We start from the raw sequence: 17,343 nt of genomic DNA, 5'->3' as shown, positions 1-17,343 counted from the left end.
TGACGAAGGCATGAGCGGTTTAATGTGAATCAATGTGAATTGATTTGATTCACAATGTGAATCAAAGACGATTGGTCAATAGTTGAGAGCTGTGTCAGGGCAGTTTTGGCTAATTTACACTCGTATATATTATTCTATCATAAACGCTTTTCATTTCATTATGGAAATGTGTATATGTGAATATGACAAACATACATATATACATAACTTGTATAACACAAACTAAGTTATATATCAATTACATACATAAGTCTGGCATTACCATTTCCTAACTTAGTTAATAAATATTATATGTACGAAGATTAAGAATTCTTGTTACAGCTAGAACCAATACAGAGGTATTCCCAAAGAAAACCGTCTCTCATTTTAGATTAAGAATATTAAATATGATATTTAGTTATCAATCTCGACATACTAGATATGGACATATCTTCATGCTCGTTACTATACATACACATAACGGAGAGGACATATAATAAATGGTTGGAGAGAAATTTTATTTATTTATTTAACTTTCTTTAATAGAGAACATTAATGCAATAACATCTGGACAATTTATACTTCTCCATGACGTACGACTAGATAACTTTGGACCCCTACCTCAAATTCTACATAAATCAATCTTCGTAGTAGAATCATAAAATGTATTAAAATGTCGATAAGAACTATCTAATGTTGGATATCATCTAGTTCCCACGAAATGTACAGGTAATTTACTCAATATTGACCAACGACTAAATCAATGTGTCACCAGTAATCATAACGCTCTCCGAAACCTTTCATCGTGGCTATCTCTACACTACACGCATTTCGCCGCTTCTATTTCTTGTTGGATTGTTTGCAAACGGCTGTACCCAACTCCTTAGTAGGTGATAACCACTTTTCGTATTTATTTGCATAGAATTAATGGATAGTTTAAGATAAAGTCTACTGGTTAATTTCTCTCTTGGTCAAAGTTGTGCTCAGTTGAAAGTTTTTTAAATTTGATGCAGTTAAACATTAATTAAAAATTGATACTTAAATACGTATAAAACATTTAAATACAAACAGAACATTATGAAATTTATATTAAGTAGAGGGAATGGGTACATTAATTTTGTACACCCTTTCCTAATAGATATTGTAGAATAAGGTATTGCAATAAAAAATAAAAATGGTCGTTTTCAGAGAAAATAATGTTTTCTAGAACCAGTCGAGTGAAATCAGTTATTTTATACCATCCTAATACAATATAAAGTGCGTACTTTTGCGTTTTGTATCGGTTTAAGGATTGGCCGAGAAGAACAAGCAAAAATTTGTAATTTTTCGAAACGTTTATTTTGAACAAGAACTTCTTTAGGTAATCTCCTAACCGGTATTCTTCTTTATTATCATAAGTTAATTATGTATTAAACTTCTTTATACTTGTAGTTTTATCATAAATCTAAATTCCGACTTATTCGTAAAAAATTAAAAATTATATTAAGAGTTTTTTTTTTTTTTTTTTTTTTTTATAATGTCAAAATCTGAGGAAGGACACAATTGTCACGAAACACCGCGTGACTTCAATAATTATTAATATTTATATTTCAACTGCATTTAATTGTACTTTTTGTATACTAACTGCTTTCTAACTTTTATGTCCTGTCTAAAACTAAAATCGAATATAATTATTGACAGCTCCACCGTCATTTACAGTTTCTTGCGAGTGCAGGGGATTGCATCTAAGTAGATGCTGGCTGTACTGTTTCCACTGTCGAGCACAACCCTAAAGTCAATTGTACGTAATTCCCCACACCCGACCATTGAAAGCCTTAACCTGTGGCATTTCTTCCTGTTTTTTATTTTTTTAAGTCGATTATATATTGTTTCTGTATTGTACGCCATATCACATTGAAACACTTCTGAAATGTTTTCTACTTTGCATTTGTAATAGTGAACCGTTTCTGCAACGACAAACTGCTGCTCTCTACATGGGGCTATTCATTTTTTGCTAATATTCTAAAAAGCCTGGGTATGGCGACCAACAACAAGGAAGACATCTTAAATGGATGGCAAAGCAAAATGTCACTAAATATAGTTTAGCTATTGGAAATGTCCTTATTTCCGCATCTTATCTCCTTTCATTGGACCATATTCAGATTAAATATATATTATTGGCTGAACGTTAGCGAATCCTATCAATCACGGGATATCAAAATGTACTTTGTGTCTGGATGTCAGCATATCACGAGAACGAACTGAGGTATAGACTTGAAATTTTGCTTCATTTCTATACGACTCACATTGATTTCAATGATATCACGAGAACGAATTGAGGCATAGACTTGAAATTTTGCTTCATTTCTATACGACTCACATTGATTTCAATGATATCACGAGAACGAACTGAGGTATAGACTTGAAATTTTGCTTCATTTCTATACGACTCACATTGATTTCAATGATATCACGAGAACGAACTGAGGTATAGACTTGAAATTTTGCTTCATTTCTATACGACTCACATTGATTTCAATGATATCACGAGAACGAATTGAGGTATAGACTTGAAATTTTGCTTCATTTCTATATGACTCACACTGATTTCAATGATGACGTATGTCCCTCTATGTGATTTGGCTATTTGTTAGAGAAGCATAATTATTGCATGTTATATAAAGAAAAATTTAAGGTATAAACTTAAAAACTTTGCAATCACTCAAAGCACTGTTGAAATTCTTCTTCCGTATTTTTGTTTGTCTGTCTTCCGCCAGGTTGAGAAAAAAATTAAGCTATAGACTTCAAATTCTGCATGAAACATCATTAAGTTCAATGATGATACACGTCCCTCCATGGTATTTTGTTGAGCGTTAGCAAAACATAAATGTCCAACGGGTGTCTGGAAATAAGTTGAGCATTGACTGTAGTCTTGAAATAATTTATGAAACTTCATTTCTACATAGGCAAGATCGAGTTTAATTATTTTTAATCGATGTTAGTAATTACCTATTCACAGTATAACAACAGTGCATACTTGATTTTCACTTGTCATCACATTTGTTGAATGGAAGAGATTTACAAGCACAGTTTGGATAAAAATGTGGTTCATCAGGACTAAGACTAACTAAGACAGTATTGACCACAGGCATCAAAATCAATTTTGCCACCACTAATTAAAGCTCTCTCCTAAACCTTTCATCGCGGTTATCTCGACGCCGCACACGTTTCGGTACTTTTATTCCTTGTTGGTATTGATACACAATATGAGTGATCAATAAGAATAATTCACAATATGATCATTCCAACTACGATTATATAACTTTCTTATAAAACTCGTTCCGTGAGTAACGATACTAACCACGGTTATGAAGAATCTCTTATTATGTATCGTGTGTTCAATAAAATTGTCGACACAAAATAAAGAACAGATAACATTAAGAGCTAGATCAAGAAATGAAATGAAATGAAATGAAAAATGACTTTATTTTACAGAGGCGAAGTTAGGACTTAAAAGTCCTCTCTACCACTTAACCACCAAACAAAACAAACAAAGTAAAATATAATCATACCTAATACACACATCATCATACATTGTAAGTGAAACGTAAACTAAATCACTTTAATAGTTACTTACATATTGGATTTAACATAATAATGTATATATATACCAATTATAATTTAAAATAAACCATGTCGATTAAACTCTAACAAAAATCTCTTAATGCAACATGCAACTAATAAAACTATCCTATCCTAACAGCATTCATTCCCCATCCACGCACGCAACTTACATACAGTTACCCCAAGTGTGACCACAAGAACCACCAACCGTCACTCCCGCCGAGCCCGCAGCAGAAAGGCCCTAACCTCCGCCCCAAAGCGATCGCTCTTGTCAATAACTTCTGATGTTGTCTGGGAGAAGCGTTCCACAATCGACATGCGGAAACAGTGAAAGATTTATTATATAAGGCTGTCCTATGAATTGGAATTGATAATAAAGATGCACCCCTACGAGTTCTACGTGCACTAATATCAGACATAAAAACGAAACTTTGGGCCAGATAACTTGGACAACCATTGTGGATTAGTGCGTGCAACAGACTAAGTACATGAAGATCTCTAAGTTCTTTGGATTTTAATAGGGATAATAGCTCAAAATAAGGAGATACGTGATCATCACGTCGTAAGTTTGAAAATGAACCGAATACAATAATTCTGTGCACGCTGAATTTTATTAGAAAGGTCAACAGTCATGTCATTGATCACCACGTCACAGTAATTGAAGTGAGGTAAAACTAGAGTTTTCACCAACATCACTCTAACATCCAACGGCAAGTACTGTGCAAATCGCTTGAGGCCATGTATACAGGCAAAAAACCCTATTACACATTAGTGACACCTGATCAAGCCCATCCCAGGCTTTTGTTGATAGTTATTCCCAGGTTTTTTACTTTTTCATTGTAAACTATTTTCTTTGTTGTTCAGTATCAGTCTTGGAGCAGTCATTAATTGTCGATTTTAGTAATAAGCCTTTGATAGCCTATTAAAATACAGTTAGTCTTGGTTTCATTAAGTTTCAGTCCATGTCTGCAAGTCCAGTAAGCTATTGAATCAATATCAAAGTTCATTACTTGTACACAAGTGTCCATCTCATTAGGTGAAAAGTGGCGGTAAATTTGTAAATCGTCCCAGCGTAAAGATGGAACTTTGAGTGTCGGATACTAGTAGTTATTGTCATTAATGTAGAGTGTAAAAAGAAGTGGTCCAAGTACAGAACCCTGAGGCACCCCTCGGATGACAGGTTTCCACTCGGAGCACCCATTGTCAGTCTTGACACGCTGCTGTCGCTCGGAGAGATATGACCCCACCCCACCTGACACAACCATCAGAGAAACCATACCTCTTCAATTTGATCGTAAAAGAGGGTGAAACACGCAGTCGAAGGCCTTGGAAAAAATCGAATAGAGTCAAAATTGTAGCTTGTCGCTTGTCCATAGCAAGTCTTATATCTTCAGTGATTTTTAAAAGGGCTGTGGCAGTACTGTGGTGAGGGCGAAACCCAGATTGAAATACCGACAAAATATTTCCACTGTCAATAAAACGGGAGAATTGTTGTGGACTATTCTTTCTAAACACTTGGATAGTGCCGGCAGTATACTAATAGGTCTTAAATCAGATGGAGCTTTAGGGGAAGAACACTTATTTAAGGGTACGGATTTGAGCACGCTTCCATATATCTGGAAAAGTTGAGGACATTAAAGACTTATTAAATATTGCAGTAATAACTGGGAGGGTGACTGGCAGAGTGCTCTTAATGAACTTGATTGGAATGTTGTCGGCCCCGACTGCATTGCTAGACGTCCTCATGACCGCCCTGAACACCTCAGCCTCAGTCACCGGAGTGAAAGAAAACTGATGAACAGGTCTGTCAAGCGGAGAAGCCTCTAGCTCTATGACATAATCACGAGCACGGGACAGATCAATGGGGACGTTAGCAAAAAAGTTATTGATTATATTTGGATTTAATGGGTTTGTTGGTCACCACTATCAGGTTTGCCCACTCCCAGCTCTTTCAGTTTCGTCCACAGGGTTTTAGTTGATTGTTTCTGAGAAAGGGAATTGTAGTAAAAATCTAATTTTAGAATTTCTAATTTGCTGCTGTGTCCTGATTTCTCAGTCTTTTATATAAGCTCCAATCGTGCTGATTCTTAGTTCGCATAGCCTTGCGGAAAGCGGAGTCTCTCTGTCTTTGAAGATGGCGAATAAAGTCAGTAATCCAGGGGAGCAGGCTTTTTTGTTACACGTTTGAAGACTATTGGAGCATGTTTTTTATCAAAACAATTGAAGAATTAGGGAATTAAATTGAAAAATCATATCATTCACGTCATCAGAAAATAGTATTTCATGCCAAGAAATATTGGAGGTATCGAAAATCAGAAGTCAAGATCAATGGTTTTGTAGTTTCTGTATTTAATAAAGCTTTGGATTAGGTTTGGGGAGAAGAAGTTTGTAGATGCAAAATATCAAATCATGTTTTGAAAGTCCAGGGGCAGGCAGTTGTCCATGGTGCGCAATGAGGGTCGGGTCATCGACAGCAATTATGTCCAGCCAGGTGTCGGCAGCGGCAGTATGGTTGAGTGGCATGAAGTGGTAGTATAGTCATGTTACAACACAGAAAAAAACATGTCTGATAGAAAGGTTTGATCGTAGGTAACTGGTCCAAGTAAATCAGTGTTAAAGTCTCCCATCACAATAACATGACTGCAGCAAGCCAAGAGGTTAAGAAGTTCATGTTCGAATTCAGCAAGATAGCCAAGGTTAGGAGCTCTGTAACAGACGGCAACTAAGATGTGTGATCTGTTAACACTGACATCTAGAAACATATATTCAGGGCGTCCAGCTCTGGATGTGTCGGATGATATGATAGAAGGATAGAAGCAGGAAGGTGAGACTTGACATAAACGGCGACACCTCCGCCACCCTTATGTAGACGGTCATTCCTGAACAAGGAGTATCCCGTCAACTCAACAGCCCTGTCACTCAAAGAAGGTTTGAGCCAAGTCTCAGAAACTAGAATTAAATCTAACTGTGAAGAGCGAAATATAGTTCTGAATTCGTCAATATGAACAAAAAAGCGATGAGCATTAACGTGGAGCTGCCTTTAGAAAATTATCGTAGGGAGAAAGTGTTCGGCAGATAATTTGTGAGAGAGGGAGAGCGCTATCGCCCGGGGCGGGACCATCAGCCGGGGGACCCCAGCCCGACAGCGCGGGCAGCGAGCGGCAGGCGAACACCGACAGACACGAAATTGTGGGTAACCCTAGCATACAACATACATTCTCACATACATCCGTAAAACATTGTAAATTTACACAAGATGCACACTTAAACTTACGGCTAATCATGACACTGACAAGGTATCGGCAAGATACTTACTTGAATAACATATTAAATTTTGAAACAAATATGCAATATGTTAAACATAAAAATTTATTTCTACTTATACTAAAAAAAAAAAAAAAAAAAAAACTAAATAATAATAATCAGAACTGTAAAATATTTGAAGAAGAATATACACATACCTACTCACATATACATAAAATACACATATACATAAACACACATACGTACATGTGCACCTAAAACTACTGATTGATAGATTTATTGTATATGGAACTTTTTACAATACTGTATGTAGTAAAAAGAAATTATGGAAACACTTGTTTCTCAAAAGAAACATGAAATGTAAAATTATTTGCTAAAAAAAAGTAATAATAATAATAATTGTTATACAACACTATGCTGTGTTTTATATGAAACTAAAAATATATATTTGAGCTTACAACAAAATAAATTAAATCATTGCTAAATTGGTAATTGCAATATAAAACTGCATATTTAAGTAAATAAACATAAATAATATACATTTATATTATAAAGTGTTATGAATTGACAAAATAGGTGTATTACTATACTGTAGCTTGAATAAAAATACTTGAGTGTGGTGAATTTGTTTAAAGTAAGATAAAATTAGAAACTTTAGATTTAAATTGTAGCGCAAGCATTATTAGTGAAAAATTTATATTTACAATTAAAGAACCTGAATTTAAGGCATTTAAAATTAAAAAATAAAGATATATAAATATTTATGTACTATCTCTATGCTTTGTGAAAAATAATAAAACTGGAAAAAAGAAATAGTAAATTTAGCATTTGTAACTAAAACTAAAACTTTATTTGCCAAATTATAAATAAAGCGGAAAAAGAAATAAATAAAACTTACAACTAGTTAACGTTGGCGAGACGCTGGCGCCGAGGTCAGGTGTCTGCCAATCTTGTCGCCGCGCCGCCTTTGTTGCCGTGTCGTTCGACCCACAAAACTCTCCCGTCCAGGGTCCAAGTACACCTCGGTCCATGTTGTGTGACTGCTGCCCTGTAGACCTCCATCCTGCGCGCAGTCAGGTCCTTCTCGGATGGAGATACCGGACCCTTTAAGGTTCTTCTTGGCCGAGAATGCTCGTTGACGCTGACGATAGCTGGTGAACCGCACTATGATAGGACGGTGCCGTTTCACTCCGTCAGCCGCTGGACTGGGTTTCTGACCGACGCGGTGGCTTCTACTAATGGACTCCGGTGGCAGCTCAACCCCCAACTTGTCCCGACACAACTCCTCCACCAACTTGTCCGTGTCCTCACCAACAGTCTCCTCGATTCCGAAAATCCGCAGGTTGTCGCGCCGCTGGTATTGTTCCAGATCGTCCGTCCTTTATCCGCCAACCTAAGACCGTCCAACTCAGTCACTACAGCTGTCCAAGTTGGTCACCTCATCTCGCAGTTTTTTCACTTCTTCATTGACGGGGGGGGGGGGGGGGCCGTAAGGGCTGCACGTCACCGCCACTTCAACAACAGTCCTTATTTCTTCGGACATCCGCGAGACAAGTTTGCCGATAAAATCCTCGCCCGAGATAGAAAGTTGTTAACACAACGCTCAACAAGCGCCGGGTCAAGCAGTTGGGTCGTCTTATCAGCTGGCATTGTTTTTGTTGTGTTGACAGGACTAGATGCAGACGACGTGGACAGCGATCGTTGGAGAACTGGCTTCCTATCAGATGTAGATAGCGCGACCGCCTTGCCCTTTGATCCCGATCGTAACTGCGGTGGAGACCGAACATTAACCTTAAAATTAAACCGAAGTAAAAAAGGATATTGAAAGTTAATAAATACTGGATTGAAAGAAACTATTATAAACTGATGAATATTGATTAAACATACCTCAGCGCGCGAGCGCGCGCGCTGATAAATTTTTTATATCTGATTAATTAAACAATACTACTGAAATTAACAAAACTAAGGAGCCGATCGAACGCGTGTGTTTATCCTGTCAGTGTCATCCCCTCTTCCAGGCAGCTTTTATACAAATAGTGCATTAATCAGTAATAACCTAGTTTTACAATGTAGCAATGAACAAAGTAGTACGAGTATTTACACCTTTATGTGGGGTGTGTTAAAATAACTTTAACATCTGGGCTATTGAGGGTTTCAGGAATAAAATTCTTTCAATGGGAATAATTGTATTAAAGCTCTAAACAATAGTACAAAACTTCTGTTTAAACTGAAACAAAATTTACTTTACTTTTATGGAGTGAGAATTAATACATAAATCGTACAATTCTTAAACCGAGGATATGTGTATAAATATATAATTTCAATAAAATCAATAAACATTGAATCACAAAAACGTACTTGCTCCGCCGGGACTCGAACCCAGATCCCTCACTTGCCGGGCAAATGTGCTACCAATTTTTGTGATTCAATGTTTATTAAAATTAAATTCTGCTATTGCCATTTATACAAATTTAATTAACGTAAATAAAAGTCGTTTGACAGGTATTTGGTCTTCCGACCATATGTTAGTTTGGTAATTTAAACGCATATGTGACAGATACGGCTAAATACAAAATAATTGAATCGTAAAAAGTAAGGGCTCTGTGGTGTAATGGTAGCATAATCACCTGGCAAGTGAGAGATCCGGGTTCGAGTCCCGCCGGAGCAAGTACTTTTTGTGATTGAATATTTATTGAAATTAAATTTTGCTATTGCCATGTGTACAAATTTAATATATATATATATATATATATATATATATATATATATATATATAGATATATACATAAATAACTCAAAACAAGATAATATCACTGAAGGGAGGGTTGTTGCTAATATTAAAGTAGAAGGAGAAGGAGTTTTGTTCGTTGTTCCAGAAGGTTGTTCTTCAATTCCAGCGTTACGCAGCATTCCACTTGACATTTTTACCTTTTATCTTATCGCAGTAATGTAAAATAACCTAAACCTTTAAGAAAGAATCTATCTCACCGTTTGATATCTAGTTTGACCCCAGGCTCCATAACTACGATTAGAAATTTTGTCAACGTAAGTGTTACCGTTGGCGTCCCACTTTTAGTTACCTTATTTTATACGGCATTTAGACGGATGATACCTATGTTAAAACCATAGAGATAAACATTCACCTAGGGAACGTTAGTTTTTTTGGTTGAGCGTTAGCGAAGCCTAACCAGAGGATTGGTAAAATTTCTGTTCTCCTTGTCTATCTGCCTATCCAGTGGCTCTCTCGCGGTAACTCATACATGGTCACATTATAATTCAGTATAACAAAAGGATGCATATTATGAAGGTATGTTTATCTTGGATAAACTGTAGTGAATTATCTGTAACCACTCATTGTTCTTATGAGGGTTCCGTGTTTATGCTTGCTCGAAGGTCTACGCTAGAGCCTCACGTTTCCTCGCGTCGGGCGTTAACTTTGTTCTTGTCCTCGAGGTGCTGTCGTATAAGCTCGAAGAACGTATTGTTATCCCTAATATGTATCGGAGATTATTTATTTCTAAAAATAAATAGCACCTGCTGAAAATATTAATTGTTAAATTAAAATATTTACTTACAGATAAAAAATGGTGGTTTGTTATCAATATCTGAAATAATATAAAAAAATTACGAGGGATATATATTTATAATGTATGGTAATTCTTTTGAGCGTTTAAAGAAGTTGGGAGTTTTTGATAGACATCAAGTACCGGAAATATATTAAAACGGAAATAGATTACATACATCGCATTTTATTACATCGCATACATCACATTTAGTGTCTGGTGTATTATTTCTTTATAGAATTTGTAGTTACCCGTAGCGTCGCACGCAACTTCAAAGGCTTTGCACGTGTATGAACACTTCTTGTTCGAGTGAATTACAAGAGTATTTCCGACGTCAATTTAGAGTTTGCCTTGTTGCTACGATCAAGAAATCTGTCAAGAAGTGTATATTTATATGCATGTAGTGTAATTTACATACATATACAGGTCTGAGAAACCTACTTATGTCAAAAGACAACTAAGATGGGTTTATAGCAGTCTTCCAATTTATAGTAAATGTTAGTATTTAATGTTTTCGTTGCAGTACTGACCAAGCACTGAATACTTAATATTTCCTAAAACGAGAGTTAAATGTATAATTTTACTAAAACTTTTAATATTTTTATCTGGATTCTTTCTTACACTGTACTCAACAGCGGTTGCAGAACAGGGAGAAGTGGTGTTGTTACTATCAAGCTTACTCTATACTTTCACACAATAAACGTAAATAAATTGAAAATGGTGGTTCAGTTAATTAAATGTATGATTTTGCTGTCATAAAACATTTTTACACAGAACAAACATTTAACATACCTTTTAATTAATAATATTTACACTTTTAGAGACCAATATGGGAATTTTCGCTACTTAAGAGACCAGTGATGCGTAACCCGGGCGGGTTTTCGAAATAAGAATAAGAATTCATTAGTCTTACTAGTGACTCTAAGAATGTCCATGTAACATTTCAGTAAATGGCTTGAATAGTTTACGCGTGAAAATAAAGCATATAGTCATTTTCGCACTTATAATACGAGTATTATTAGGATCAGGATTACATGACAATGATTAATCATTTACGGATCTCAATTAATAATATTTAATGCTTGTATTATCGCAAAACACTAATCTTCTATACTCATATGAAGTACAAACAATATATCTCATGCTCAACAATATATAAACGTACGAGTATAAAACAACAGTTTATTTGCCACAACCTGGAGTTCGTATAAATAAAGGCCAATGAAGGGAATCGGAGCACAATGCACTAAATTGTTGCACGTTTGAAGTACACGTTTGTGCCGTACTTGTGCTGCAAATAGTGTGATATTTGTTACTGTCATCTAACCAGGGAACTAGTATATTAGTGTCTTATGGTTGTAAAAAAAAGAAAAAAATGGTATGAGTTTCGGCAGCAAGTACAACTAAGATTAACGTGAGTGTGTGTTCATGTGGCACTTCGTTGCAATTCTGTGATGTTATGTTATCTAACCAGGATCCATAAAAGGACAGAAATAAAGACAATTACAAGGTTGCGCGTTGAACTTGTTGTGTTTGTGTCGAACTTGTATTGTGAATGGTGTGGTATTACATTAGTATTGTCTAACCAAAGAAACAATAATAATAGTCTCGTGGTATTAAACATAAATACAGAAATAAGCGCCAAATATGGAAACGTTTAGGTATAATCATAATTATGGTGTAGTGTGGTGAACGTGGTGTTGTGCTTGTGTCGAACTTGTATTGTGAATGGTGTGGTATTACATTAGTATTGTCTAACCAAAGAAACAATAATATAGTCTCGTGGTATTAAACAAAAATACAGAAATAAGCGCCAAATATGGAAACGTTTAGGTATAATCATAATTATGGTGTAGTGTGCTGAACGTGGTGTTGTGCTTGTGTCGAACTTGTATTGTGAATGGTGTGGTATTACATTAGTATTGTCTAACCAAAGAAACAATAATATAGTCTCGTGGTATTAAACATAAATACAGAAATAAGCGCCAAATATGGAAACGTTTAGGTATAATCATAATTATGGTGTAGTGTGCTGAACGTGGTGTTGTGCTTGTGTCGAACTTGTATTGTGAATGGTGTGGTATTACATTAGTATTGTCTAACCAAAGAAACAATAATATAGTCTCGTGGTATTAAACATAAATACAGAAATAAGCGCCAAATATGGAAACGTTTAGGTATAATCATAATTATGGTGTAGTGTGCTGAACGTGGTGTTTGTGCTTGTGTCGAACTTGTATTGTGAATGGTGTGGTATTACATTAGTATTGTCTAACCAAAGAAACAATAATATAGTCTCGTGGTATTAAACAAAAATACAGAAATAAGCGCCAAATATGGAAACGTTTAGGTATAATCATAATTATGGTGTAGTGTGCTGAACGTGGTGTTGTGCTTGTGTCGAACTTGTATTGTGAATGGTGTGGTATTACATTAGTATTGTCTAACCAAAGAAACAATAATATAGTCTCGTGGTATTAAACATAAAAACAGAAATAAGCGCCAAATATGGAAACGTTTAGGTATAATCATAATTATGGTGTAGTGTGCTGAACGTGGTGTTGTGCTTGTGTCGAACTTGTATTGTGAATGGTGTGGTATTACATTAGTATTGTCTAACCAGAGAAACTATAATATAGTCTCGTGGCATTAAACATAAATGCAGAAATAAGCGCCAAATATGGAAACGTTTAGGTATAATCATAATTATGGTGTAGTGTGGTGAACGTGGTGTTGTGCTTGTGTCGAACTTGTATTGTGAATGGTGTGGTATTAAATTAGTATTGTCTAATCAAAGAAACAATAATATAGTCTCGTGGTATTAAACAAAAATACAGAAATAAGCGCCAAATATGGAAACGTTTAGGTACAATCGTAATTATGGTGTAGTGTGCTGAACGTGGTGTTGTGCTTGTGTCGTAATTATGCTGCGAATGGTGTCGTGATACATTAGTGCTCTCCAACCAGGGAACTATTATAGGGTTAGCAGTAGGCCTAAACACAAGCAAGTGTAACGCGTAGTACTGTACCAGTGCGACAAGCCGGTGGTTGTGAATGACATCGGTGGTGGTGTTACAATCAATATGTAGTTCTGCCGACGCCCGCTGGGGCGCTCTGACGTCTGGACGCCATTTCTCCAGGTTCTTGCTGAATGACTTCTGCACATCCGTTTTAATTCATCTTCATTAAACCAAGGTAAGCGATCGTGTGTCGTGCATATTCAATACTTTATGATAAGTGCTTTGTGACGAGTGTTCTTTTTTATGTTAAAGCCGCTGCTAAATGAGCTTATTAAAAAACCACCCTGTCTTACGGCTTATTATCGAATTTTTCTGTTATTTCAGATTAATTATTATCTTTGCGTTGAGTGATTGTTTTTCGATTTATACACCCTAAATTGTGATTAAAAACTACAATTCGTTAGATTACGATAAAATTATTACTATTTCATAACACAATTATGATAACAGATTCAAGGAAAATGGCCGAATCTGAGTCAATGAACTTGGATATACCTCTGACGATGGTGATCTGTAGATATCGTCCTCATTATTTATTTCTCACCTATTTACTGATTCTGTTTTTATATTATACTATCCTCTGGTAACATTTACTAGTTCACTAGGGTAGTGCCACCCTGTATTCCGTGCCCAGGAAAAATCGAAACAACAGGTGTATATCAAGCAGTACCCTCGTTATAAATCCGCTGACTCTCTGGTTTTCGCCAAAACACCCGCCCTTGTAACAGTGTCACCAGCAACGCGATGATCAATCAATCCTGGCCAAAAAAGAATATTATATTGATCTGTTTTTCTGTAAATCGTGTTAGATTTGTTTACGCGATGTGACTGGTAATTAATGTATCTGTTTGGACGTCAAGGGGTGGATCCTGATCATGCCTCGTCTCCTCTTTGTCCCCAGAGTGACATTCTCGATTGTCTTGCACTATGTAGAAGGATAAAATATTACAGTTTATGTATTAATTCTTAATAAATTAAACATAAATAGTACTCATTAATTTTTACATTATTAATTATTATTGACTTGATTTGAGCTGTGAGTGGAGGAGAGGTAGTTTTTGTCTGAAAATTAAATTCAAGTTTAAAACCCACTAGTTGTTACCTATAGCTTTGCTTGCGTTTTAATGTATTTCAAAACAATTTTATTTTATAAAGCCGTGAAAAGCTGAAAATTTGTTTAAGCTAATCGAGTACTAAAACTACTACTATCAAATTTGCAAAAATGCTGTTCTATGAGAGTTCCAGCCTGACGTACTGAACACAGAAATTGACCTAATTCAACTGTATGCGACAAAGTTATCTACTAGTTTTGTACTGTATATCTTAGAACTGAAATGAAATATTTGACTTAGATGGAAATGCAGAAAACTGTCAAATTATTACAATACTCATTTAGAACTAACAGATAGATTCCTAATCAGAATTAAGAGTAAAAACGTACATTTATATAATTTATTTACATTTATTATTTTCACTGCTTTTACGACGTAATATGCATAGTTAAATAATCTATTTAAGAAAAATGCGTACTTTGCAATTAGAATCATCTTTAAGGTGCACTCATGTACAGCAACTTGTAATAGGTTTTATTTAGCATTTGTTAAAACGATTAGACTTGGTAAAAATAAAAACAAATTGACTATTGCCGTTTTTTAATAACATTGGTTATTAAACATGTTGCACAACATTAATCATTAAACATATGTTATGAGTTCTAACATTTACATAATTGTTTAAATTAAACTAAAATGTTGATTATGGATTTCAATATTATTAATTTAAAAACAACTTTTTAAAATTATATAAATATATGTATATCGATGCTATCGTGTGATTTGATTTTAATAAAAAACTTACTTATAGTTAAATAAACAAATTGTGAAATGTCTACATTTTCATTTTTATTTCACTGGGGAGAATTCAAGTTCACACGTTACAGAACACAAAATCTGAGGGGGTTTCTTTCCTTCATTATGTAGTTATTATTAGAAATCTTGGGCTGTAACGTTATGGAAATTATAACAATTCGGATTTAAAGTCTAGATCCAAAATTGGAGAAACTGTTAAAATTGTTTATTTAGTTAGATCTATAAGAAAATCTGTTTTGCATGGGGTATAGCATACTGGTAGTCTGATAGATTTGGTTTGAATTTCGTAGAAGGCTTGTAGTTCAAAATCAAAGTTCTCGGTGCAAACCGATCAAAGGAATATGTAAATAAGTTGATGAAATTTGGAAAATGTAACTCATGTGGAGTTACAATTAAAATTAAGTAGTTTCACACATATATTATTCTGACCCCCTCACCTTGAGTCTACCTAATATACAGATTAGTGTAAACTTCTGTCGATTCTTGTATTACTAATTTCATAATGAGAAAGTTTTTCATTCAGTAATATAATCCTAATTAATTCAAATTATTACATCTCGGTAAAGATAAGTCAAACAACGCTTATCAAAGTAAATTAATGAAAAGATCTAGATCACAGTTGAAGATGACTTATTGGCGATAAGCAGATCTTCGGGCGCTGTAAGGATGTGATTTGTCATTACAATTATTAAATAATTATCCAGGTGATTATGCTAATTAAGAGATATTTTTTAATAATACGAGTAAGCCCTACAATCCCTAAGGGAACCTCATGTATTTTGGTAGTTCTAATCGTACGAAAGGATTTTGGGAATCACCTTGAGAAATACCAACTGTTTCTCCAATAATATTTTTAAAGATTACTTTAGAAAACAAATTCGTACAAGGATAGAACTATACAGAACCATGAATTGTTGGGATTACATTAGGAGGATGGAAAATACGTTTAATAGGCTTTCCAAGCCTAGAGTTATTTCCACTTATAACGCTGGCATAAGCTTTCTAGGATATGATTTTGAATTCTTTCATTTATTTCTTTTAACTATTATAGGTAATTTAAACTTCTCCGCATCCACGGATGTCTGACCTACTAACTCCAAGCTTCGTGTCAGCTTATAGTCATATTGAAAATTCTTACAATAGAACGCAGATCCCATTTACTTTATTTATTGTGTTTGAGTTCACAGTCTGCATCAATATTATAAATACACACAGTAAAATGTTCTATGTAATTATTAATTATTCTATAGTGTTATTTCTTCTTGCAAGCCTAATGGTGGGAATCTATGTGTATCGGTCTTCATATAAAACTACTTGCTTTATATCACTAATGTATACAATCGCACTTACAAAGGTCTATAGATATTATAGGTGTGTGTAACTGAATAATATGCATTCAGTAAGAAAAACATTTAATGCTTGGTGACTAGTTGAAAATGGAATCTGCCGCCTTGGCGTCAGTCAGAGTGCGGATATCCTTAGGAAACAAACTCGCCAGGAAATCGGGTGTTTCCTGCAATTTACATACTGTCGGCGTAAACTGATTTTCTGTGATTTCTCATAAAACCCGTACACACCTTCGGCACCATGTTACAACGTTTAACTCAAAGGGAAACAGAGTATATTGATTTTATACATAGTGTGCCCCAAGGATTCGTTGTAAGTCCACTTTATTTCAAAATGTAAATAAAATGACATAGGTTGAGTCTCAGCATTGGCAAATCATGCGGTAGGTGTGTGTTGATAATAGAAATGTCTAATGGAAGAAGCTTTCATATAAATCATTTTTTAATTTCTATACAAATTATTCACTGTTTTAATTGATTACATTTACAAATAAGAAAATGTCCAAATACAGTTCTAGTAATTTTCCGTTTCAACTATCAGAAATCAGTGTTGAGCAACATTGTGGTAAACGTCAATGTACGTAATCGATTGAGTGTTCTGAAATACATAGAATTTGACAGCTAGACGTGAAATAAACGTATTAATATCCTAGAATTTCAACTCTGTTATCGTCAAACAAAAGTCAGTTAGCGAATCTGC

The 17,343-nt window shown here is 34.9% G+C and overlaps 1 protein-coding gene across 2 annotated transcripts in view; it reads left to right on the top strand.

Moving 5' to 3' along the window:
* The window catches only part of LOC124365184 (ras-related protein Rab-3), an 86,567-nt gene that overhangs the window by 25,760 nt on the left and 43,464 nt on the right, over positions 1 to 17,343 (top strand). Inside the window, exon 1 of one of the 2 annotated variants that reach the window (XM_046821149.1) lies at positions 13,417 to 13,604. The exons of the other annotated variant lie outside the window; for it this stretch is intronic. The gene's annotated coding sequence lies outside the window, so the exon portion shown is untranslated. Of the gene's footprint in view, positions 1 to 13,416; positions 13,605 to 17,343 lie in introns of those variants that run through there. 2 annotated transcript variants of the gene reach the window in all.

Source organism: Homalodisca vitripennis, chromosome 1 (assembly GCF_021130785.1).
Source record: "Homalodisca vitripennis isolate AUS2020 chromosome 1, UT_GWSS_2.1, whole genome shotgun sequence".
Lineage (NCBI taxonomy): Eukaryota > Metazoa > Arthropoda > Insecta > Hemiptera > Cicadellidae > Homalodisca > Homalodisca vitripennis.
Note: the sequence above shows the minus strand (reverse complement) of the source record. Positions and strands in the feature narration are given on the sequence as shown.